Here is a 23,780-nt window from a genome sequence, read left to right as displayed (position 1 = left end):
CGAGTCCAAATTTTTGGAGGACAGTGAAGCAATGTAATCAAGAACCTTGAAAAGGTTTAGCTGTTTTAACCACTAATTCTGCTTCCAGAATTTATCTTAAAGAAATAGCAAGTTTACACAGCAATTTTTATACCGACATTCTTTACAGTTTTATTTAGTAATAATACTAAATACACATGACATTAATAACCAACAAAAGGGGGTTAGTTAAATAAATTTTAGAACATCTATATAAAAGAATACTCCGTAGACATTATAAATCCTGTTTTGGGAAAGAATTAATGGCATAGGAAGTGCCTACAGTAACTTAAAAGGCTCATTACATTGCAATGTGTATGGTAACAATACTGTACCATAACCTGGAAATTACTGGGAGGGTGAATTTTATGTTACGTGTTTTTTTTGCCACAATTTTTTTAAAAGCTGGCTACGAAAGTGGACAAGCCTGATTTTGATGAAAGCTCGTGTAACACGAGTGGGGCGTCCTTGCTTCTCACTTTTCTTTTTCCGTTGACCTAAAGCCTCTCTTTTCCACGTGTTGCCTTTATGAACAGGAATAAAGGGAAACTAGTTTTTTCATGTTCCTACCTTTACCCCGATTTTTCTGCTCCTGGAAAATTACCCTAAGGAAATAAATTGAGCTCTAGGAAAGACGATTCTCTCTTTTTTTTAATTTTATTTATTTTTTGGCTGCATTGGGTCTTCATCGCTACACGCAGGCTTTCTCTACTTGTGGTGAGCGGGGGCTACTCTTCATTGTGGTGGCTTCTCTTGTTGCAGAACTCGAGTTCCAGGTGTGTGGGCTTCAGTAGCTGTGGCACGTGGGCTCTAGAGCGCAGGCTCAGTGGTTGTGGCGCACGGGCTTAGTTGCTGCGCGGCATGTGGGATCTTCCCGGACCAGGGATGGAACCCGTGTCCCCTGCGTCGGCAGGCAGATTCTTAACCACTGCGCCACCAGGGACGTCCCTGTAAAAGATTATTCTTAAAACAAGTTCATGCCAGCATTATCTATAAGAGTAAAGAATTTTACTACTTCAAATACTCAAATATTTTTAAAAAGAAAATGTTGAAAAATCTGTCAAGTCAATGGAATGTTATATAGAGAAGATAATGCCTGAAGGGCAGAGAAGCGCTTACATCATAATATAAAGCAAAATATCAAGATATAAAATCATAATCCTGTAGATATCTAAAAGTGATGTATAATCTATAAGCAGTAAATGCGCATGGGAAAAAAAGGAGGGAAGAACATACACCCAGACGTGACTAGTACTGCCTGCGGATGGTGAAACACGGCGACGTTATCTTCTGCTTGTCTCCGTTTCTAAGTGAGCAGCTACTACTTTTGAATGGGCACAAACAACGCATTTTATTTTTAAGTGTAACAACCGCATCTAGATCTCCTTCCTCAAGGAGAGAACCCTTTCCTTCATGCGCGAAGGCATCGGCTCCTGCGCGCTCGCTGCACTGCCGGGAACGGAGGCCGGAGGACCCGGCCCAGCGCGCAGACCCGCGGACCCGCCTCCACCGGGGCCCCCGCGTGGTAAGAAAACACGAGAACCCGCCTCCGCGAGCTCGGCCGTGCGGTCCTCGCGTGGGAGGCCACCGCAAAGGCCCTCCCGACGCGTTCCCGAAAGCCTGTCCGGCCTGGGTTCGCAGGGCGCGTCGCGCGTGTCCACGCGCCCTCACACGACACGGGCGCGCATCCCTGTGCGCGCGCGGCCAGCACACGCGTGGGGTCCCCCCCGCCGTGGCCGCCGAGCCCCTGCAGGGCCCCGGACCCCCGCCAGGAAGCCACCGGGGCAGGCGCCCACCCCGAGGGGCCCCAGGGGCCACGAGGGCGCAGGACTGACACGCAGGGGGAGGCCCTTCGCAGCGGCCGGAGGATCAGGGCGCGACGTGTGTCTCGCAATGAAAACAGCCGACTTCACACGACCGGATGGCAGATAACGTGTCCCGCCGAACACGCCAGGCGTCTGCATTTCCACCTTCGGAACGGGCTGACGTCAATTATTTAAACACAAATTGAATTAACAAACTATTCAGCATATGCTCGCCTTAAACCCCGCTGCACCGCCGGCCGCCCCGGGCCGAGGCGGGGGTCAGGCCGGAGCGCGCGCGCCGGGGGAGGGGCCCGGCCCGCAAAGCCGGCCGAGGGGGCCCGCGCCTCCCGCTCCCCCGAGGGCCGGGTGATTAATGCTGCCACCGCATGTACGCCCGTACCTGACCCTGATCTCATCAAATCCTGCTGCCACCATCTGCTGTTTTTAATTCCTCTGCAATATTTGTATTTGCTGCCTCCGCCGACAAAGGCGGGGGGCGGGGACGCTCGTCCGGCCCGGCGGCGGGAGCTGCTTGGCTGCGGAGCCCCGGCCAGAAGGCATCTGTTGCTCAGAGCCCTGCAGCATCTGCTACCATTTCTCACTTTCCCCGCTCGCTGTGGGATGCGGTTTCTCCCAAAGGTGGCCTTTCCACGCTCACTGTCAATCCCATCATTGTGTGCCGCGCGTTCCCACGGTGCCGGCCTCGTTACCATGCTGCCGGCCTTTGCTCGCTGGCTGTCTGTAATCCAAGATATTGTGTGATTGGGTGATGCCGTTAACCCTTTTCGTGCGCATCGGGACATTCAATTAAGCCCGCGGGAGGAGCAGATTGAGAGGGAGGGCCGTCTGGTGGGAGGCACAGCCCATCTCTAGGAAGCTAGAAACTTTACAAGGGTAAGGATGACAGCAGCCAGCCAGCACTGTCAAAATAGCTCTTCCTTCCTGAGAAACAGAGACGCTTCCTGACAGGCAGCTTTCCTCTCTCTCACTCTTGTCATTGACAGCGCTGTGCAAGGATGCCTTATTTTCCTCCGGGTTCCTGAGGCAGCTATCGGCCCTGTAGTAAACGGTCTGCGGATGCCAGTGTCTCTGTGTCTGCTCTTTAAACACCTCCAGCTAACGGGGTGCAGGCTGATCTTGCAACGTCCCAAGCTGTCACCCCTCGTGTCCTTCCGTCCAACCCGAGCACGTCAAGCAAGGGCTTCTGTGGGGAACCGTCCTTCCTCTGGAAGCTACTTCTTCCTGGGGGACCAGGCAGAGGGGAAAGATGGAAGGAGAGTGGGGCGTCCACGGGAATGGCTTCAGGAGCTGCCCCCACGGCCTCCCCTCCGCGGCTGTCCGCTCCGACCCGCGTCCCGGGATGGGCGTGAGCTCGTCAAGCTCTGTGCTGCATCCAGGACGAGAGGCTGCAGCCCCAGCGGCCCCCGCACTCCCGTCTGTGTGGGGCTTTGTTTTAGGCTGCAGGGTCCCATACGAGGTCAGAGTACAGCCAGATTTGGAAAATAAGGACCGAGCAGGGAAAAGATTTCCTTAAATTAAAGCATTTTTAACGTTCCTAAGTATTAATACTGCCACACTGTCAGCTCGGTGATTCTGGATATGCTAAATGTATGAATAATAGGCAGTTTGTAAAGAGAGGGGCACATCTGCAGGATGCCTGCTGTGTACCTGCAGTGCCGGCTTTCTGCGGGTGCTGAACCCTAGGAGGGGATGTGCGTGTCCCACTCCACAGGTGAGAGATGCCCCCGGGGGAGCCGCGGCCCAGGGCGCCCGGTGTGGGCACCTGTAACCACATCCGGCCCAAGATCACGCCTCAGAGTCTTCGTTATTGAAAACAACAAATCCAAGAAATTCAAGGAAATTGCACTAGGTTAGGTCACACTCAAAGGTAATTAAGAATGTAACTGTCCTCTGACAAGGAAACTGGGATGTTCTCACACTTTCTTAGAGACAGACCAGACGGCAGAAATGCCGTTCGAGAGTCTGGGAAACCACAACTTGCTGACACAGCCCAGCCCTTCCCGTGGCCTTTGCTGTGTCGCCCTGCACCGTTGCATTTCCAAGAGTGGTTTCTGTCTGCGGACCCAGCCCAGGCTCTGTGGGAGCCGCCAGCCTGGCTCTGGCGTGCACAGCAGGCTGAAAGGAACCTGTGTGGTGGGTGCGTCTCCTCCCCAGCTGAGAGCCTGGGAAACCACCTTTTACAAGTTGGTTGTTCACCTCACACACCCACCTGTGGGATGCTCCTGTTCTCCTGTGATTAATTACAAAGTGTCCAATTCATCGCCCCAAAAAGGCAGGGTGAACACCCGGGGTCTCTGCCCATGACGCTTCTTCGCCTGCAGTATTTTGGTCTCTGGGAAGAAAGCTCCCCAGACCCTGTGCTCCCTGACAACTTCCTTGGTTGAATGGTGTCATTCAACCTCCAGGCTTGAATGACACCACGCGTCTGCTGGACGGCAAAGAACGGGAAAGGCATGGCCTTCCCGGCGGATCTGAGCCGGCAGGAAAGACAGCGTTTGGGGCCACGCGTGTGCACCCGCGTCCTCGCCTGACGCTGTGCCATCCCCACGCCGCCCAGAAACGACCGGACACCCGCCACCCTGGTTAGACGCTTGGGGCCGAAACGACGGCTCAGGCTCTCTCAGCGGCGCTTGAGAGAGCCGGCGTGGAGGCTGCAGCCGCGCCCGTCTGTGGCCCGGGCACGCAGCAGGCCTCGGGGGCCAGGCCACGGGACGTGGGAACGGATGCCAGGCTGCGGCTTGCGGGCGTTGTCTGTGTGACCGACCGGGGGACGGTACTCTCGGGGACAGTGCGCAGCTGCTGGTCTGTCTGTGAGGCCGTGTTAACGCGACCTGACCGAAGGGGCTGGACGTCCTGCTCCCGTGAATCCTGGCTGCACACGCAGGTGCACAGCAGCCCTGGGGGACGGACAGCACAAGGTCTCACCCCAGGTCAAGTCAAGGGAGGTCCCCACGGCCAGCAGCAAACAAGACAGCCAAGGGGGTGGGCAGCCAGGAGGGGGGGCGGCTTCCTCCCCCCAGGGTGCGGCCGGCGCCCTGCCCTGGCCCTGCGGCCCTGCCTGCCGGGGGGCGGGGGGGTCTCACCTGGAGCCCGGGGGTCTCAGCCCTCTGCACACGCCAGTTCTCTGTCAGCCTTCTCAGCTCCTGACCCCCCAAGGCACCCCCCCACACACACACGCGCACACACTCCTCTGGCGCCGGTGTTGGCGTGCAGCCCGCTCCCGCCCCGCAGCTGGACTCAGGGCCTCCCCTGCAGCCCCCCCCCCCGCCACCTCCTCCCACCCTGCCCTTCCCCCTCACCTTGACGTGCGCCAGGCACCTTCTTCCTTCAGCCCCCGGAGGGGAAGGGAGGAGGCTGGGCTGGGCTGGGGGCATGAGACAGAGACTCCACGTGCCTGCCCTGGCCACCGGCGTCACCAGGCCAGGCCCGCGCAGGAGACCGTGGTGCGGAGAGGGGCTCCGCCGCACGGCCCCCCGCGTGTGCCCACCAGCCTGCTGTTCCTCCGAGGGAGGCGGGCGCGTGGGCTGGGTCACAGGCTGGGGACTTGGGCCGTCGGCCTCTAAGCCGGGAGGGGAGGAGGTGCTCAGAGCTGACGTGTCACAGTAACGGGGCCTCAGAGGGACCCCGCCACCCACCCAGGCCCTGGGCGGCCTCTGTCTCTTCTCCCACCTTCCACTGGCCGCTAAACACCTTTGGCTGGACCCGGGGTGGGAGGTCACCTGCCCCAACCCAGGAACACAGAGGTCCTTTCACGCTTGCCCTAGGGAGACACAGACCAAAGCCCAAACCCACACCAAAATCTGGCCTCTAACTCAAGCTTTCTCTTGCCTGAAAGACAGGCTCCTCCCTGGAAGTTGGGAGCGATGTAGTCTTGGGAGTCGTCAGGCGGTTCTTGAGGAGGCTACCAGCTGGGAACACTGAGGCAGGGGCCACACGTCGCGGTCGCGGGGGGGCACGCTGCTCGCAGAGGTCCACGCTCCCGAGCAGCAGCCTGACGTCAACGCCCAGGTGTGACCTTGAGGTGCCCGTCGCGGGGAGGAGGCGGCAGGAGGCCTGTTGCGTTCTGTTTTGGAATGGGTGTGTTTCTCTACTCTGAGAGCTGCCTATCCTGGGTTTTAAGGCAGATTCTGTTCATCTTTGCTTTTCCAAGACCCTCTCGTGGTGGAGCAGCAGATTTTCCAAGGTCACAGTCTCTCCTGAGCCACAGACCCCACAGCCCGTGTCACACCCTCCCCTGGGCAGGAGCACACCTGTCCACCGCAGGCAGAAATGCCTGGACACAGAGCACCCTGGAAAACCATTCACCCCAAGGCCTGGTCTGTGCACCACAGGGCTTTCTCATTTTCCTTAAGCGTTGTTAGAATTTGTCTAAAGAAAAATAATTCTTATTTACTTAACTTTTTAAATGTCCCTGTTGGGCACACTTCGCTTTTTTTTTTTTAATAAATTTATTTATTTTATTGGCTGTGTTGGGTCTTTTTTGCAGTGCACGGGCTTTCTTTTTAGTTGCGGTGAGTGGGGGCTACTCTTCGTTGTGGTGCGTGGGCTCCTCACTGCCGTGGCTTCTCTTGTTGTGGAGCACGAGCTCTAGGCGCATGGGCTTCAGTAGTTGCAGCACATGGACTCAATAGTTGTGGCTCACAGGCTTAGTTGCTCCACGGCATGTGGGATCTTCCTGGAGCAGGGATCGAACCCGTGTCCCCTGCATTAGCAGGCAGATTCTCAACCACTGCGCCACCAGCGAAGTCCCCACACTTCACTTTTAAGAAAACAGTTCAGAGTCTTAACTCCAAAGGCTCCGAGACCAGCCCTAGGAATGCCGGGGCCCAACAGACGGTGGGCAGAGGGGCAGGCCCACAACGTGCCCTGAACTGTGGAGGTCCTGGACCCCGGACTGGGCCAGGATGACCTCCGATGTGGGGTGTACAAATCAGCCTCCGATTCTCAGCTAGACCTCGTACTGTGTGCAGAAATGACTCATGCATCCCAGGGCCTTCCAAGGTGTAAAAGGGAATTCTAAGACCAACGTTGTGAGGGAGAAACTGAGGCACAGAGAGTGGGTAAATTTCCCAGGACTGCACTCAGAGCTGCTTAACTGAGTCTGGAGGAAACCCTTGGTTTCCATGACACCCTGGGGCTTTCCCTTCTGTGTGTGATTTCTTTTTTAATAAAAAACCTTATAGTTTCTCCCATGACAATGACGCCTGTGCTCTGACACTTTTTCCAAACAGAGCTGTGCAGATGTTCGGGTTCCAACGTCCAAGGAAAAGGAGGAACGAGAGGAAAGGGGTGGGTACTGGTGCCTCGGAGCCTCCGGGTGCAGTGTCTGGGCCCCGAGGAAGAAACTCAGCAAGCATCGCTTTGTTTCAAATAAAATTAAAATGAAGCTGAAGCCGGCAGACCCTACTTGGATCAAGACCAGATAGCAGCTTGTTCCCACAGGGGAGGCAGGGTCTCAGGTCCAGACGTGGGCTTCCTACACCTGGGGCTGCATCGATCCTGCCTCACTGTGGACATCTCTCATCCGGAAAACTACATGATGGAACTAAGATCTAGAAATGTTTGTCTGGGCTAGAGCACGAGGAATATCGTCCCTCTGACCTACGGCCCTCCACAGGTCGGTGTAACCGTGGCCACTGTGAGCAAGATGAGTGTCCAGGAGGAGAACGTCGCTTCACGGAGAGCCCAGGGGCCCCCCCGCCATCGACGCAGGCGGTGTCCCCGGAGGTGGTCCCTCGGCCACAGGACCCACACGCCCTCTGTTTAGGCCACATCCCAGAGAAGCCAAGAGCTCGCGCGGCTCTGGCTCTGTCCCCACCCTTTGTGGTCCTCCAGGCAAAGGGCGAGCGTGTGAGCAGCAGGGAACTCACGCATCGGCAGCCAGGGCGCTGTGGCCCAGGAGACCAGGGGACGCCAGGCTCCCTGCCGCTCCCCCCCCACGGAGGCGCCAGTGTCCTTGCTGTGCGGCTCGGGTGCTGTGCCCAGTGGTCCACCGAGCGCGCGTCGGGGCGTCTGTGCCGGGGAGCCCTCAGCAAGCACGCGGTGCTACTTGCCGCCCTGGAAGCCTCGTGGTGGCGGTGGCGGTGGCGGTGGCGAGGCGGCCCCAAGCTCAGTGGCCTCAACAGCCCCGAGGAATGACATGCACGTCTCCAGGGACAGGCCACCTACTGTGTGAGAAAGACACCGGCCTGGGACTGGATGCCCCGGAGACCTGGGAGGGCGGGAGGCCAGGCCGTCCCCTCAACGTGAGGGCCCTCCCGGGGCAGCCTCTGCACTTTGGGAGCCTGTGTTGCAGCCAACAGGCTTTCAGATCTGACCCTGGGGTCCTGGAGAGCAAAGTCACCCCAAAGCTGAATCCCACTGGCGGGGCAGGTGTTCGCTGTGGGGAAAACCAAGAGCTCCTGCCACCCTCACCAGCACCCATCCTCTCCCTTCATGCGAGGAGGCCTCTCCACCCCCATTCAGACCAGGAGCGTGAGCTCACTGGCAGAGGCAGAGCCACGCCGGGGCTCACTCTGTGCCGAGCTGCAGCCCGGCCACCAGTGATAACAGCGGTGGAGCAAACAAACACATCTTAAAGATGGCCTTTGTCCAGCCTTCGTCCACCAGGGCAGCGCTGGCATCTTAATCATTCATCAGCTGCATTGATCGGTTTAGTGCGTGTGTCGGAGTCTCTGTTGAAATGACCACTTGACCCTCTACTGACTTCCTGGAAGCCTGAATCCGCAGCCCCAGGTCCACCTGCTCATCAAGGGGCAAATTGAAGCTGCCACAAAAGGCGATTTGGATACAGGAAAGAAGGGAGGCGGGGTGGACTCACACGCAGCCCTGGATCAGATCCCAGATGCTGAAACTCCCATGCGCCCCTCCCCCTCCCCCTTCCCCTCCCCCTTCCCCTCCCCCTGCACAGCGCTTCCTCTGCCTGGCTCCCTGGACATCAGGTCCACAGGCCCGACGGAAACAAATCACCCCAACCCTACTATCCATCAAGATGTAAATCTCTCTTCTTAACGCCCGCCGGACAGCCCACAGAGATGGCACGGCACCTTCTGACCTCCTGTTCTCGTGGAGGGTGCCAAGGCGCTGGGGAGATCCAGAGGTCCACTCTACACGGCCAGTGGCCTTTGGATGCAACAGGAACCAGGAATCAGGTTCTGTGTGTGACCCTAAGAAGTGTCACTCTATCCTCTGTTACGAAGCCAAAAGTGAAGACTTACATGCTTTGCCCCGTGTGCTCTTTGTAAGACACTTCCAGATTCGTAGTTGAAATTTCCATGAGAACCCACATCATCTCGCTTATCTGCTGCATCCAAATTCTAGTGCAAGGACCCATGTAACTGTGCCAGCTTCCAACGTCCCCCGCCCTGGGTCTCAGCCTGAGCTCCGGGAGACAGAACTGTGGCTGTCGTGGGGATGTCCTGGGACAGCCGTCACCTGTAGCGGACAGAGGCCCTGCCAGCCAGCTGCAGCGGAGGAGCCAGGCTAATGCTTCTGGGAAAGAAGCACGGGTGGAAACGGCACGGCCACACACGCACCTCGGAGGCAGGAGCTGAGCAAGGATGGGGCATGTCTTCCACAGCCAGTCATTGTTCTGCTGTATGTGGCAGAGGTCGTGAATCTTATAAATCCGATACAGAGAAAACCTGATACAGGTACAAATTCCATACTTTTTACCTTCTAAACTTGTTGACCACATACAAATTCAGTAAGCATCTAATATGTGCCAGGAATGTGCTAGAAGCAGAGGAAAGTGATGAAAGTCACGTCCACCCAGAGAAGTTTGCGGCCTGGAGAGGCAACAGACTAACGTCTTCCTGGAGGAGTTGCTAGGAGCTGGGCCCTGAAGAATGAATAGGAGTTTCCCATGAGGACCAAGCTTGGTTCAGTATCACTGAAGGTAGAGTGAGAGGAGGGGACAGACCAGGTGAGCATGGTTTGGTTCTGCAACCAATGAGACCACTGAAGCACCTGATGGGAGATGACCCACCCAGTGTGGCAGGTTGCCCTTTCCTTGGACTTTGCCGAGGAAAAGCAGAGCCGTAGCCGTTCCAGGAAAACCAGCTGCGGAAGTACCGATGTGCCTCTAAGAGATACTATAAACATCACCCACTGTTTCTTTTGACGCCACATTAATTTTGTTAAAATTTTCTCTTACTTGCTTCTACTATGGCTAAAATAGTAAACTGCAAAAACCGTCAAGCTTTTCAGCTTTTCATTAATTTGCCACAACCTCCCTCCGACTGAAAAGAAATACTGAGATTTGGCTAAATTCATCCTTCACATTGAACCCTTCACGCACACGTGGGCGGATGTAGACCCGCAGGACCACCCTCCCACCCAGGGGCCCAGACGCCGGACGGGAGGGGAGTGTGTGCAGCAGAGAAGTGGGGGTCCCCCAGCTGCTCAAAAGAGGCCGCAGGACCCCCTCCCTCTGAGGAGAGGGCCGAGCAAGCTGAGGGCTGCTCTGGAAAAGCTGGAGAGGTCACTCCAGCCCTCTCACCTCCTATGATGGCTGTCGGCTCAGAGCCTGGCTTCAGTCTGAGACCTGCCCATCCCTGGGCACCAGGAGGCACCTCTGGGAGGCTGGCCTCTTCCCACAGAGGTGAGAACATCCTAGCAATTCCATCAGAACAGATAATGTCTAGATATGCCATCATGGAAATCGCAGTGGCACCCTTGTTCTCTACGTCTGTGTCTAAGGCGGGAGGGGGATGACTTGGGAGACTGGGATTGACATACACACACTACTATGTATAAAACAGATGACTACTGAGAACCTGCTGTGTAGCACAGGCGGCTCTACTCAGTGCTCTTGTGCTGACCTAAATGGGAAGGACATCCAAAAAGGAGGGGACCTATCGAGCTGATTCACTTTGCTGTACAGCAGAAACTAACATGACGTTGTAAAGCAACTATATTCTAATAAAAAAAAAAAAGAAAGAAACAACAGTTACATTTTTAAATTACACATTTACGCAGCCTAGCAGGAGGGCGCCACCACTGCTTTTCTCCATGGAGGGCAATGAGTCCATCCGCATTTATTAAGCACCTACTATATGCCAGCATTGCAGCGAACACTGGAGATTAAAATTAAGAAATAAAAAAGCCCCCCACCAAGGGATCAGCGTCTCACAGGGCGGCAACTCCAGGGCCGGGAGAACCTCATCCTTCAGGATAAGGTGGGGGGACCACGTGGTGCCTGAGCGTGCGGGAACCCAGTGGGAGAGGGGTCGCATTGGTGAGCCCGCCAGTCACCCGGGACAGGTCAGCCAAGGGTCCCTGGTGGTTTGAACCGAGCAGCCTCCTGGGGCTTGAGCCTCAGAGCCCCCGGGCGTGTGCTGTAAAGGCAAGGCCAGCGAGGTCTGTGCCCGCGAAGCTTTGGGTGTTGAGCCCAGCGGCTCCAAGTGGTGCAGCTGGGAGGGTCCCCAGACTGGGTTGCGAGGAGCCCATCCAGGGAAGCACCTCAGAGGTGGCGGCTGCCCAGCCCCCCGGAGGCTCTCCTCCTGCTCAGAGTTTGGCCTGCAGGGCTCTCTGAAGGCTGGGTCCCTGCAGCTGACAGAGGGGCTTGGGGACCGGGAGGGGCTGACCCGAGGCCCCGGACGTCCGAGGAGCGAAGGCCGGGGGCTGCCGGTGTCCTGGGCAGGGCTCCGCCTCCGGCTCTCCGACCTCTGTCTCCGTCTCATGTTCCGGGACAGGAGAGGCGTCTCTAGACCCCTGACTGCAGGGCTGCTGTCCAGGCTCAGCCGTGGGGCCTGGGCACAGGCCTTGACCTGTGTCTTCTCATCTGTGAAATCCCGCCTTCCTCGTCAGCTGCTGTGAGGATGGACATGTCCGCGTATTCAAATGCGTCGCTCAACAAGTGGAGCGTTTGCCGTCACCATTACTGGTCAGCCCTTCGCTCCTGAAGCTGCTCTTTACAGGGCAGAGTCAGAATGGAGTTTCCCAAAGCCCAGCAGGGCTCTCCATCACGAGAAGAGACAGCGCTCGTCCTTCTAATCCGGGAAGACGTAGGAAAGGTGCTCTTCAGGTTCGTAGAGCCGCCCCTGGAGAGGCCCACCTTAACCGCCCACGTGGTCAGGGCTGCCCAGCACAGCAGACGCCTCTCTTTCAGGGCCTTTCAATTATTTGCCAGAAATGAGTTCCGACCGCCGCTCGTCCTTGTGGTCTGCCAAATGCCCCTTAAAAGCAGCAGGCAGCCTCAGGATGCGGGAACGTCGCTCCCTAGAAACAGACCAGCTGCTTCAGAGAGACACTTCTGAAGCCCAAGCGAAGCCTGGTCAGTGGCAGATGCCTAAAATATCTCACCTTGTGTTGCTATAAATCAGTCCTCAGCCGCCACTGCTGTCACCTGTCATCCCCCGCACCCCCACCTACCGCTCCCCTGGCCCTGGGGGTCAGCTCTGCGTTCTGGGCCATTTTCTCCTGAAACGAAGCTTCAGAGAAGGCCCTCGGGATCATGGCCAGATTTAGCAAATAAAAATGCACAACACAGAATGAAATTTGAGTTTAAGATAAACAATGAATTTTTTTTAGCGTACCTTTGTCCCACGCAATATTTGGGTCATGCTTTATAGTAAAAACATGTTTAGTTTATCTGAAATTCAAGTGTAACTGAGCCTCCTATCTTTACCTGGCAGCCCTGCCCTGTGAGGCCTTTGCAGGTCCTTGTCCGTCTGGTGGGGTCCCCCCTACAGGGGGGGTGAATGTAATGACCTCACAAGGCCCCCAGGTCCCTGAGACCCTGCAGGTCCCATGCCTTTAGCAAACGTTCAACCGCACGGCTTGTAGAGCGTGGCACCGCTCATGCCAGGAAGACCTGTGGTCTACATCGCCGTGGTCCCAGGCTGGGAAGCGGGCGCCCAGTGAGGGGCGGCTCGTTGAACAAGCCACATCTGACCGAGCGGAGGCCGCCCTCTGCGCTTCGTCTCCGGGTTCGAGGAGGCCAGCTCCAGGAGCGGCCAGGCCAGCCCCTGCCCTCCACCCTCCGAGACCACAGGGCACCCCGGGCCCTGCGTCCACGCCGAGAGCCTTGGGGCTGGAGAGGTTCTGCGCACCTGGAGCCCTGTCCCCTGTGGGCCCGGCCGGCTGCCTGTCGGCTTCCCTCCCGACACAGAGGAAGCCCGCGTGTTTCCAGGCTGAGCTGCCCCCGGCCCCCAGGCCAGCGCATGTGCCGCTTGGGTTGTCCCGTGTCGTGGCACGTGGACCCCCTGCTGCCCGACACGACGCTTGCCTCATTTACCAGACCCTGTCGGGCAGGGGGTAACTCGGCGTCCCTGGTGGCGGGGGGGCTTCCCTGGAATGACCACGACCCAGACACGGGCTGGGCCTTTGTCCTCAGGGTCCACAAGGACTGTCCGCTGGGCGCTGTCAGCTCAGGAAGCCGCTCTGAGTGGCCGTCCATCCTTCTCACTTTCACTATCCTAGTCTAGGTCCCTGCTCTGGGGTAATTAGAGGAAGAAGGGGATTTAAACGGAAAGGTCACCACTTCCTGGATCCTGCACTGACCCGTCGTGGCCCCTCCCCGCGCTTCCACACGGAGGACGCGCCCAGCGCGACAGGTTCTGGCGGCTTCCTCTCCTGCCCGCCCTTCGGTGGAGACAGCACTTCTGTCCCCACTGGGTTTGCTTGTCTGCGTCAGACACTCTTGCTGGCAACGAGTCTGGTGCCGGCATGGGGCGGGGGCAGGTGGCCAAGGGCGTGAAGACCCGCCGCTGCCCGGAGGCAGAGGGTCTCTCAGCAGCTCCGCCGCAGGGGCGGCCACCTAACCAGAGCGGACAGGGCGACGTCCGCGAAGCTCCCTGCTGCGGTGCTGGATGCGATCCACCCCAGTCCACGCGCTCACAGGGCTCCCAGGCTTCCTGAGAGACAGGAAGGCCCGCTCCCCGCTTGTCGGGTGTGGACTGCCCACCTGGCACCTGCCCTAACTCGGCAGGAGGAGTGAGGGGGCTCCCGCCAACGGGAAGGGGCCAGAGCCTCGGGAACTGCCGGGACATGTCTCCAGACTCCATGGGAGGGTCGGTCCCTGCAGAGGGCCCCCGGCCGGCGCCCTCCCCTCTCGCAGAGACGCTGAGAAGAATAGCACCTGTTGCCTGACTGTCACCTGCACAGTATGAAGGTTGATGGGATATAATCCCTTGCACACTCTAGATGTGTTGGAAGAAACGCAAAGGTAGGTTTTGATTGTGAAACCTGCGATTCCACAACGGCTGGGCCTGTTCATTAAAATTCTGGTACCAGGGAGCCTGCAGCCCTGGAGACACTGGTTTTGAAGAAGAGAAGGTCGAGAAGCAGGAGTCACCCCTCCTTTCTTAATTCCTTCTCTCTTTCGCCTCCTTTTATGTCTTTCTTCTCCTCCATTTTTCTTCGTGTAAAGACGCGCGCAAGGCATCCCCTCACCCCCACCAGGCCCTCGCTGCCGTCTCTGTCTTTTCCTAATCGCCACCCTAAGGTCCAGTGGTGTCAGCTGCAGACAGTGGACGATGGTGTGCTTGTCTGTGGAGACGTCTTCCACCTGGAAACCAGGTCCGGGCTCCACGCGGTCAGCAGCTCCCGTCCGTCCTGGGTCCCGGGCACAGTGGGGCTTCCGTGCCCCCGGCGAGCACAAAGCAGTGGTCTGGCTCACCACGACACGGCAAAAATAAAACCCCATGGCAATAAGTGACCAAATAAAAATAGAATTTCTTTTTTTGGTTGATGGCTGCCACACCAAGACCTATCTTCAGAATCAGCTGACACAAGCGCCGAACACCTGGTCCTGCCCTGTCCCAGCCCCCAAGAACCTAGGTGGGACAAGAAACCGTGTGTGTGTCCGTCCGCCTCCCAAAGCCCCAGCACGGAGGACCAGCTCCTGTGCCAAGCGCCACGAATCTCCCGGGACAGCCGACACACAGTTGCTGGCCTGGCTTGCCGGTCAGGCGCAGACACAGACCCACACACGGCAGCCCCAGGCCAGATGTAGCTACCGAAGGACTTCAGTCAGAGGGGGTTTCTACCTGGAATGTCAGCAAGCTTTCCAGTGAGCTTTTTACCACTTGGGATTTGGTCTGAGCCTCGAGAAATACGTAAAATTGGATCAGTAGAGTGTTCTTTGTTCTGGATGGCAGAAACGACATTGCTGAGAATTAATACTAAGCATTCTTCTACTGAGCACTTTTACGTATGTTTATTTCCTTGAACCTCACAGCAACTGTAAAGGGAGAACTATCACCCCTTCTTCAGTTGGGAACGCTGTGGTCAGAGTATTAAAGGCTCTGGCCGATGGGGGGCCACGCCCAGAGCAGCTCTGCCTGGTCCAGGGCCCCTACTCCAGGCAGGCCGTCAGCGCACGTGCCAAGTCTGGCCTGTCTGCTACCCCTGTCATTAAATTCTGGCTCTTGAGGGTCCAGGCCTAAGACCTAAGGGGCATGAAACACTTCAGCTGCCAAGGGCCAGGCCTGAGGGAATATCACAAGCCGAAGAGCCTTCATGCTCCCAGGCACCTTCACACCGTGGGAGAGCCGGCCGCCACCCGAGGGAAGCTACCCGTGGCCCCACCCGTCTCTTCACATGTGGGGGCAGAAGCGTTATCGGGGGAATTTCCATGAGTTCCCCAAAGCTCTGAGTCCTAACATGACTCTGTAAAACGGGTGACTTCTGGGTGCCCGAGGCCCCGGGGAGGATGGACCAACGCACACTTCCCCTCCACGCCCCCAACCCCCAGGAAGCTGGCATGCCAGCAGGGACTGAGCCCCCAGTGAATCCAGGAAGGGCATGGCACAGGTTCCGCCTGCCTGAGTTGACCATCTGAGAGGTGGGAGTTGTCACGGGGACCCCAAGCTGTTGCCCAAACTTCAGATTCACTAAAATAGCGTCTTTACTTCTGTGGAGTTATATCAAATCAGATTGGTACACAGGTCGTCCAACACTCACCAGCTGCTCTCTCTGGCCATTAAATATGCCTTTGATCCACAACATGGTAAAACATATCAAAGTAAACATGAACATTGGCTTTACAGGGAAAGCAATAGAAAGCGTCTTTGATGATGAAAAGATTGAGGATGTTGCTGTTCTTGATACGTTCTGATAACCCAAGAGAGGCTGAGGAGGTAGAGCAACATTGAAAAAGGGATCACGCAGCGCTTAACAAGGTCAGCCAGAATGACAGGAACACCAGTACTGTTCTACCAGATGCAGGCGAGAGGAAGTTATCACTCAGGGAGAGAACAGCCCGGCTTGCTCATGGTCAAATAGCGTAACTAAAATGATTGCGCCCCCATTATGCGATAAAACATCCATGGTAAGTTGCGGTAAAACAGGCCTCTTGCTCATGAGGGACACGGAAATTGGTTCTGTTTGGGGGGACGTGATTGGACGTTTGGCGATGGGTGCCGAGACCGGCATCAGCTCCGGCTCTTTCACTCGGTCACCAGCGTGGCGGGTGGCGGGAGCTGCTGGCCAGTGCCATCACAGTGGCGGGAATTTTCTAAATAAGTGCTCTGTGGGTATCAAGCAGCCTTTTAAAGCGGTGCTTTTGAAGACTATGTAGGAACATAGAAATTGCTGCTAATGTTGACTAAAAATAGCAGGATATGAAATTGTTCACAGGGTATGATCACAGCTTTACATAAAATACACTAGGAAAGAGATGCAAGGAAACAGAGCACGTGACATGAATACCAGGATGAGAAAGCCAGGATCGAGTCCTGCTCTTTCCGAACTTTCTGTAACATGGCTTTATGAGTTTAGAATTTCAAACTCAAATTACTTTTTCCAGCAAAAGAGCGTTTGGTTTCTCCCCTCTCGGTCATGTTAAGAGACAGCTCCAAGCCAAAAACGCGCCCAGGCTTGCGGGGAGCCACTCCAGCACCCGGTGAGAACTCCAGGTGACGCCCTGCGGGGGCTGCGGCAGCGGTGCTGGGCCCCCTCCAGGCACAGCTGCAGAGACACCGGGAAACAACCCCCTCCCCAGAGGGCCCGAAATAAGCAAGGCTTTCAAACACAACACCACAACAGGAGATGAACGTTGCACGGTACAAATACAGTGCCATTATACAGCCAAAGCCGTTATAAAATTGACTCATTTGACCTACGACTTACAGGTTTGTCATCCGAAATTACCTTGTTGGAAAACTGCCCACATAGTCCACCAGGTTGAACAACATTTGATAATTCAGACCTGTGTTTATCTTCTTAAACATAACCATTTTTTTCAAATTTACATCACTCCATAAAACAACAGTTCTTTTCACAGTGACAGTTACAAGCATAAAATAGGGCAAAAGCTTTTTCTGTACCTTATTCCGAAAATTCACTAACTCAGACGCCCTTAAAAACATTTTCTCCAGGCTTACGTCTCCCTCTACCTCCCTTAAGTGGCTCTTTCTGAACTCGAAGACCCTGGTTTTCCTGAATGTAATGAGATAAAATTTGCAAAAGTGACTCATAAGCGGTAAAGCAAGATAAAACTACGACTCTGGCCATCATAATGTGTACCACGGCCACTCCTGCTGCCGTTCAAGTCCCAGGGACACAGGACCGTCCTGAATCCCACAAAAAGACCCCACGTGGAATCCACAGGTGCTCATGGAGGCTCTGGGGCTAGGGTGAATGAGACTCCACGAGCAGGAATAAGTCACTTGTCTTGGCTAAAGACTGGGCAAGGCCTGGAGAAGAGCCAAGTGAAGGGTGACCAGAGATCAGTGTGGAAGCACGCCACTCCTCGCTCCTTGGAAAACGTTGCTGACGTGCCCCCGGGGGAAGGGAGGGGAGGCCGGCTCTCAGCGGGGCGAAGGACCTCATCAGTCCCTCGGATTCTCAAGGTCAAGGTGAGGAAGGGGGGGGCGGGTGCCTGAGGACCCACCGGGCCCAGGCGTGGTCTGGGAGGCGGGGGAGGGTTCCAAACCGGCCGCTTTCTCGCGCGTGTGTGAGCTGCTGCCACCTCTCTCACGAGCGGGAGGTTTGGTGACCTGGAGGCGCCCGTCACTGGTTCCAGCCATGGCGTCCAGCTGTGCCGCACGTGTGACGCGGGCTGCGGCTTAGAAGCTCCGGACTGAGCACGGCTCCCTGGGAACGCTGAGGACGATGCTTGACTCCGACGCACGTCATCACGCAAAGCTTCTCAAGGACGAGGCCGTGGGCAGAGTCCAGAACCTTCCGTGTGTCAGGGTGGAGTCCCACCTGAGCATCTTCCTGAAAGGAAGGGAGTTCCCGGCCCACCGCAGAGGTCTGGCCCCTCCTTCGTGTCTGTCTGCCACACTCCAGCCCCGACAGCGCACCGTCACATCTTCAGAGGAGCTCTCAGTCACCAGCACGTCACACCTTCGAGAGCTGCTGCGGTGACCGTGGCAAACCCTCCAGACATGCTGCGAACAAGGGCCCGCCTGGCACACGCCGTCCCAGCGCCGCTGCAGCGGAAGAGCGTCCACCCAGGTGGGCGCCCAGGTCCACTCGTACTCCGTGCAGCGCGAGCCTTTATCCCAGCTTGGTTACCGTCGGCACCGTCCGTTCAAAACAAGGCAGGCACGTTCTGGGTGGACCGCTACAAACCTGAGTTTGAGGCAACAGGGCCCTCACTGCCTGGCGCCCTGAGCGGTCCCCTCCCGCCAGGTCCCTGCTCCCCCGCGTGAGCCAAGGCCCCGCCGTCGACCCCCTGCCCTGGACTCGGTCATGAGGACGCCTCGGGCCTTCTTCAGGGAGCTGACCCTGATCACACGACATGCGCTCTCAGGGTCTCACACACACAGCACGCACCGCTTCCGCACGCTGTCGGGGCCCCTGAGGGGTCTGTGCCGTTTCAGAAGGAGACGACGAGGTGCCCTCACGAGGGTCAGAGGGAGGGTGCCGGCCGGCCGCCCAGCCCTGTGTGCGGCGCTGGCCGGGGCTCCCGCAGCAGAGCCGGCAGAAGCGCGAGGCGGCTTGCGCTCTCCAGGCAGCCTCAGGTCGGCGGGCCCCGCCGCCAGGCCGCCCCCAGGTAACAGAGGCAGCGGGTGCTGGGGGCTGTCAACTGTTCCCCGCCCCCCGAAGCCGGGACGTTGCAACGTGCTTTGGGCAGAGATGTGTGTTCCTCCGAGCTCTGTTATGGAAGTCACTGCCAACTCTTTTCCTGTCCCGTGCTGACCCCGGGAAAGAGCTTTTGTCCACGTTTCCATTCTGAGGCTTCCATCATCCACCGAACGGGCCGCGTGCGCTTCCGCGGAAAGACCCAGCTGGGAGGGGGCAGGGGGCGCCCCGGCTCTGCGGCCCGGGGCTCACCCTGCGGGGGTCCTGGGGCTGGACGGCCGACAGAAGGCGCTCAGAGCAGCAGGACTTGGCCTCCATCTCCCCATCTGTGAAACGAGAGGCTTGGGCGTGGGGGCCTTTCTCTGAACACGCGGGGAGGGAGGCCTGGCCCCCGCCCAGAGCTAACCTCACAGCACGGCACAAGCTCACGCCCCCCGCATCCCCAACGGCTCTGCGAGCCCAGGGCCCCCAGAAGGAGCGTCCCAGCAGCCCGAGCCCCCGGGGGAGGGCTCACCACCCTGGAGACAGCGCGCGCTCCTAAACGTCCTCCTCACACCCGGCCCGTGTCCTTGGCGTTCTTGGGAAAAGCAGGCAGAGCGGTGACAATGTCACAGAAAAATACTCAGTGTTAATGGGTGCATTTACCGGACATTATTTACTTTAAAAAAATGAAAGCCGACATTAAATCCCCCAGAACGTAAGTGGCTCGGCGGGCAGGGGTGGCGGAGGAGTGGCTGCCGGGAGCGGGGCAGACCCCAGCCCGGCAGGAAGGACGCGGGGGCCTTCGCCTCCCGCCTCTCCAGGGCAGAGCTGCAGCAGGACCCGCTCCTCGATGACGCCCTGTCGCCGGCGACGCACCCAGGTTGGGCCCAGGGCTTCAGTCAACATGATCACTTTCTTCTTTGTTTTTCAAAGAGGTCAAAGGTCGGGGGCCGGGGGCTGAAGAGACTGGGGATTCTGAGATGTGGTTTCTTAGAAAACACCCCCCAGGAAAAAATACTTCTGTCACAAAATATCAATGCTGACCAGATGTCACTGGCTTTTTTTTTTTTTTTTGCATGTGTCCCTTAACAGCTGGCAAGAATATCAGCTCAAATTATTCGCCACGAGCACACACTTTCTGTTTGTCTCCAGATAAAGGGATTTAAAGCCCTATTTGTCAGTAAGGGATGGTGAAAACTGTGGAATGGATTTTTCTAGACCAAGAGAAAGGTGACTTTCTTCCCCGCTGCCTGGACGTGGTCTCCCACCTGCGTCCCGAGAGCACCCCTGGGTGAATCCCACACCCAGAACCAGAAACAAGGGCCGTTGTTGCCGCCTGTTCCGTGCTGGGATTTCATCTGCATAAGACCAATCTCCTGACAGTATAGAAGCTCCCGGTCATCCCTGCAGAGTCTGTTGGTGTCCAGTCTAGGACATTCTTTCACGTGTCCACTGTCTTGGTGTGTTTTCCTAGTTTTGTGTAAAGCTTGTACATCCTATCTTTCCAGGAATGCTGTTTTCTATTTCATTTCTACTCCCTGGGTGCTTTGAACAAGTAGGTCCTCAGAAAATACTCACTGAGGAAAATTTAAAGCAGAAATGCTTTTTAAAAAGCCACTTCATGATTATAAGGACAGCATCTCTAGTAGGTTAAATGATATCCCTCCAAACCCAGCACCTCAGAGCGCGACTTTGTTTGTAAATGGAGTTTTTGCAGGTCATTCAGAACGGAGCTGAGCTCACGCTGGAGCGGGGCAGACCTAGATCCAGTGACTAGTGTCTTTATCATAAGAGGAGGAGAGGCACACAGGGAAGGGCCCTGAGGAGACAGAGGCAGAGACTGTGGTGGTGCCACCCAAGCCAAGGACACCGAGGGCGGCCCCCCCGTCGGGGTCTGGGAGGGAGGCCGGCACAGAGGCCCCTCGGAGCCTCCAGAGGGGCCAGCCCCGCCGGCAGCCCTGACACCGGATTCTGGCCTTGGAACTGCGGGAGGCTGCACTGCTGCTGTCTGCACCCACCTGGTCTGAGACAGTGTGTTATGGCAGCCCCAGGACTGATCCGGTACCCGGGAAGCACAGAAAGTTCCAGTTAGCTCTAAGGGAAGCAGCTGCACCCGAGGGACGAGCCCACCAACCCAGCAGTGATGCAGGGGCGCATCTAGAACGGCCCTCGGGTCACCCCCCGCCCCTCGGGAACCGCGGCAGCCACACCCCCTCTGCACAAGGACCCCTGGGACGGTGCGCCCCTAGAGGCTGCCCTGTGGGGTGAACTCAGGCACCAAAGCCAGCAGCGCGGCGAGGGGGGGAGGCCACGGGAATACCCAGGGCCCCAAAGCGACGTGTCCTCAGTAGAAGCCTAGGAGTCTGTGGCTTGAACTGATTGGAGAGTTTCCCATCTCACTCTGAGTTCATAAACAGCAGAAAAGGGCAAAAGACTAGACTCAGAGAAGCCCAGAGACTCTTAACTTGACGTCGGAGCCTGGCTGCTGGTCCTCATCCACACCCCACACGCGGAGCCGGGACCGGCGCTGGACGTGATGCCCGGGGCGCCTGTGTGGGAACTCTGACGGGGTGTGCGCACTCCCGGCCCTTGATCTCAGGCACGCGGCCCCACGGCGCTGGGCAGGTCAGAGCCCGTGGCACACAGGCGGCCCCCTTGTTGCAGACGCTGGAGAGCCGCCTCAGACGCGCCAGGGAGAATGTTTGCAGCCCTCACCCTGGACGGAGCCGGTGTTCGGGCCACGGGGTCAGGAGGAGAGTTCAGAGTCGTCGAACCAAAGAAATAGCTTAAGTGACGTAATCACACTTAATCAGGAGGTGCAAAAAAAAGTGAGTGAGAAAATCACGTAGAAATTCTTGGCATTTGGTATGTCGGATTCCAAGAGTACAGAGCCCAGCTAATAACAGAGACCCAGCTCAGCAAACCCTGTGATCTGTTTTATCTCCTGTGCAGGGGACGCAGGACGCGTCACGTCTGTCTCAGGGCCATAAACGCTCTGCCGGGAGCGCCAGTCCCCTGTGCGCTCTGCTCACCCGGGCCCAGTGCGTAGTGAGGGCGAGGGTGCTGTCTGAGGCCCACCCACCTCCGGGAGAGACCCCAGCAGAAATGGGGGCGCAGCTCAGGCACCAGACGCACCACCCGCGGGCCTCACCCACCCGCGCTGTGCGTGGCGCACATACCATCGACAGGACTCTGGGTGGCAGCTTCCGCCTAGGTTTGTGAAGGTGGCAACATCATCTCAGAAAGACGCCGTGAAGAGCCAGATGCCGTTTCAAAGCAACTGCGGGGCAGGGGGGCTGCCTCTCCAGTTCTGCTCAGGTCTCATGAGTCAGCTTATAAGCACTAAAAGTGCTGCTGTAATAAGAAAAAGCAAGAAACATTCCTTGAATATTTCAGAGCAAAATGCTTCTGAAAGCCCTTGGTTCCCCCACAGAGAGCGTATTTAAAGAAGCAGCGTCGTGAACCAGGAGCAGCTGCCCCGGCACCTGTTCTTTATTCCCGTCGTGAACGTTCTTGCGGCGTTTTGGAAAGAACTGAGCATCTTCTCTGCAGAGATACGCTGGGTTCTGGAGCGCACAGTTGACTGCACCCGACTGCTGCGGAGACGCCTCAGCGGCACCGGCCTCCCCACGACGCGGGAGGCGGCTGGCCTCGAGCCGTCCCACCCCTCCTGGCACCCCTCTCTTCTCCCCCGCCCTCCTCTGTGCCCGTTTTCGCAAGGGCTAAGGCGTTACCTGTCTGTCATTTTCATTCTCACAGAACAGCTGGAGTGAGGGTCGTCAGGGCACCGGAGACGTGCTCTAAGGGTCCACCCTTGGACGCTGGCTGCTGGTGGAGCCAAGCTCGCCTCTGTCCCACCCATCCGCAGTCCCTCTGAGAAGCTGAACCCATACGCGCTCCCTTTTGCCGCTATAACAAATGGCCACAGACTTGGTGGCTCAAAACCATATAAATGCGTCGTCTTGCCGTTCTGAAGGGCAGAAGTCCGAGACAGGGCTCCCTGGCTACATCCGCGTGTCAGCGGGGCGGAGCCTTCCGGGCCTCCAGGCTGGAGTCCGTTCCCTGCCTCCTCCAGCTCCTCGGGGCCACGGCATTTCTTGCCCCGGCCCCTTCTTCCACCCTCCCATCTCTCTCCTCCTAACCTCTGCTTCCATCGTCACATCTCCTTCCCGGCTGACCTTCCTGCACCTTCTTCCCGGTATTAGGACCCTTTGATCACGCTGGACCACGCAGTAACCCAGCACAGCCGCCCGCCCCAGCATCTTTAACTCATCACAAAGACAGGTCCTGTTGCCACGTGAGGCAGCATATTCACGGGCTTGGGGGCCCAGGAGGTGGGCAATTCTGGGCTTTCTTCTGTCCAGCACATCCTTGATGCACGTAATCTTTTAATCTCTTTGAACTGGATCAGTTCCTGTCATCCATGCCACCGACGCCCTTCACCCAACCATTCACTGGGTTTCTAGGATGCTGGGATATAGAAAGGACAGTCGAGAAGGGGTCCTTCCACCTACATCTTTCTGCCAATCATTTGTTCAACAAGTGTTGATGAGCACCTACCACGGAAGACACTGTGCTCAGGGTGACACAGTCCTGAGTGGCCTTCAGGAGGCCCACGTGCTGTGCACAGTCCAGCTGCACCGACCGAGCCTCCCAGTGGGCGTGTTCTTCCTCCGGAAGCAAGCCTGGATCAATAGCGTCTCACTCGGGTTGTATTCTCTTGCCAGTTTTGTGGGAAAATGCACAAACAACACAAATCCCGTTGATGTGAATGAGAGTCACATGCTAATTTGAAATTTTCACTTCCTCAGTAGACCAAAGTGAGAAAGTGAAAGTGTAGCAAGAGGTCAAAACCTACTTCCTGGAACTTCCCAAATTTCTAGAGGTCATTAGATTTCCTGCGGAGACAGCAGGCTGTCAGTGCAGAGCAGAGCCGGCGACCCAGGAAGACTGAGATCCCAGCATCTGCTTCCGTGG

This window comes from Hippopotamus amphibius, chromosome 6, assembly GCF_030028045.1.
Source record: "Hippopotamus amphibius kiboko isolate mHipAmp2 chromosome 6, mHipAmp2.hap2, whole genome shotgun sequence".
Lineage (NCBI taxonomy): Eukaryota > Metazoa > Chordata > Mammalia > Artiodactyla > Hippopotamidae > Hippopotamus > Hippopotamus amphibius.
This window is presented reverse-complemented; position numbering follows the sequence as displayed.